Genomic DNA, 1,786 nt, shown 5'->3' on the forward strand with positions numbered 1-1,786 from the left:
GGGCAACGCTGAAAAAGCATACTTACCTGACGCGGGAGGTACTGTGATCAAGGAGGCAGTCCTCTCAAGGCGAGGCCCTTTCATTGCACTTCGACTGGGTTGACCCTTGCGATTACCCCAAATGTGGGTAACTCGAGCGTATAATTCTGGTAGTGGGGACCTGCGTTCGCGCTCGTCCCCGCAAAAGTCATCCAAACTATGTCTATATGGCCCTCTTACTGACTATCGAGGGTATTTTTTGCTTTTGCAGTGGACCGTAGACTTGCAAGAAAGCAAAGGACGCACAACTGGCCAAGGTTTTGGCACGTTTGGAGGGGTAGAAGTGCATTGGAGAGACTGGAGGAAGGAAACAAGGTGAGTTTCGGGGCGGTGCGTAACTTTGCTGGCTGTTTTTGTTCAAGGCCTGTCGCTCTATCTCTATTGTGTGTAAAGTCCTGTTCGTTTGTATTTGCAGGTTGTGCGTGCCGTGCCGTGCTGTGCTATGCGCGCGAAGGGAAAGGAAATGAAAGGAAACCAAACGGCCGATCGACCGAGCGAGCGAGCATAGAAGCATTCGACTTGGACCGTGAGTACACTTTGAACCTTTTGAGCGGTTTTATTGTCACTGGAGCCGCTTTTAGAAATGCTATTGCTATCGTTAGTGTATCCTTTGTGCGAGCAAGCGAGTGAACGAATGAACGAGGGAAGGAAACAAACTAGCAGAGTAGTAAAAGTATCGAACCTTTTTCCCGATTCGTTTGCAGTCTGAATCCAACCATTGTCGACTTTCAGTGCCGTTTTTCGCGCGCCTCCTCTTGGAAGTGTGCGAGTGTTTTGCCACGTCACGATGGCTTAAAACTGCGTCTCAGAAGTGTGCGTTTTTTTCCTATTCATTTTTTCGTTCGTTATTTGACCTGATTTGATCTCACAGAAGTAGAATTTGACATCATAAACTGTTCATCTCGCGCGTGCTCACTCGCTCGCGCGCTCTGTAAGAAAAGTCGATCGCACTAGAGTTTTCGCCATTAGCTGGCCGATTTTTGACAAAAAGGTGTTTTCCCCCCCTCGTTTTTTGCTTTGATTTTATTCCTAACTCACCTACGGCTCTCTATGTTGCATTGTGGTGTATGGAGGGCTATTTATTGGGATAAAACGTTTAGAGATGTCGCAAGACAAAAATTGAAGCCTACAACACGGGGTATTCCCGGCGGGTCACCCATCCAAGTACTAACCCCGCCCGACAGGGCTTAACTTCGGTGATCGGACGAGAACCGGTGCTTTCCCTGTGGTATGGTCGTAGACGAGGAAATGGGGTCGAAATTCTGCTTGTTATCGGCCAGGTTCAGGCTGTAAAGCGGCCACATCCCTGAGTGTAGGCGAATTGAAATTCTAAAGCCCTATTTTCGTTACTCTAACCCTAAGAAATCGATACTCTAACCCTAAGAAATTGTTACCCTAACCCTAAGAATGGTTACCATAACCCCGAAGTCGTTACCTAACCCTAATGTATTTTCCTCAACCCAGTTAACACATTGAGGAGCATCGATTTGAAGCACTATTCCCTAGGGAGGGGAGGGAGGGGTCCCAAGAGACATAACGTGTCCTAAAAACCTATTATACAATGTTTTAGCTCCGTAGGTGCGTGTATCTGGCTTTAAAATCTTACAGTGAGAGATACCAAACGGTCAGCCTCTGGGACCGTCTGCGGGACTCGCAAGGGCTTGTGGGGGCGACCTGCTACTATCCACCATAAACCGTGGGAAGGATCCCTCGACCACCCCCCTCACCCAGGGCATGCTTCGGCATC

At 48.5% G+C, this 1,786-nt stretch overlaps 2 non-coding genes across 2 annotated transcripts; one reads left to right on the forward strand and one right to left on the reverse strand.

Moving 5' to 3' along the window:
- Positions 1-18: 18 nt before the first annotated feature.
- On the forward strand, positions 19-181 carry LOC136278687 (U1 spliceosomal RNA). The gene has a single exon (XR_010716487.1). It is a non-coding gene; the product is annotated as a U1 spliceosomal RNA (small nuclear RNA).
- A 981-nt stretch (positions 182-1,162) lies between these two features.
- Positions 1,163-1,281, reverse strand: LOC136278663 (5S ribosomal RNA). The gene has a single exon (XR_010716464.1). It is a non-coding gene; the product is annotated as a 5S ribosomal RNA (ribosomal RNA).
- Positions 1,282-1,786: the final 505 nt, after the last annotated feature.

Source organism: Pocillopora verrucosa, unplaced genomic scaffold (genome assembly GCF_036669915.1).
Source record: "Pocillopora verrucosa isolate sample1 unplaced genomic scaffold, ASM3666991v2 scaffold_46, whole genome shotgun sequence".
In the NCBI taxonomy this organism is placed as follows: Eukaryota; Metazoa; Cnidaria; class Anthozoa; order Scleractinia; family Pocilloporidae; genus Pocillopora; species Pocillopora verrucosa.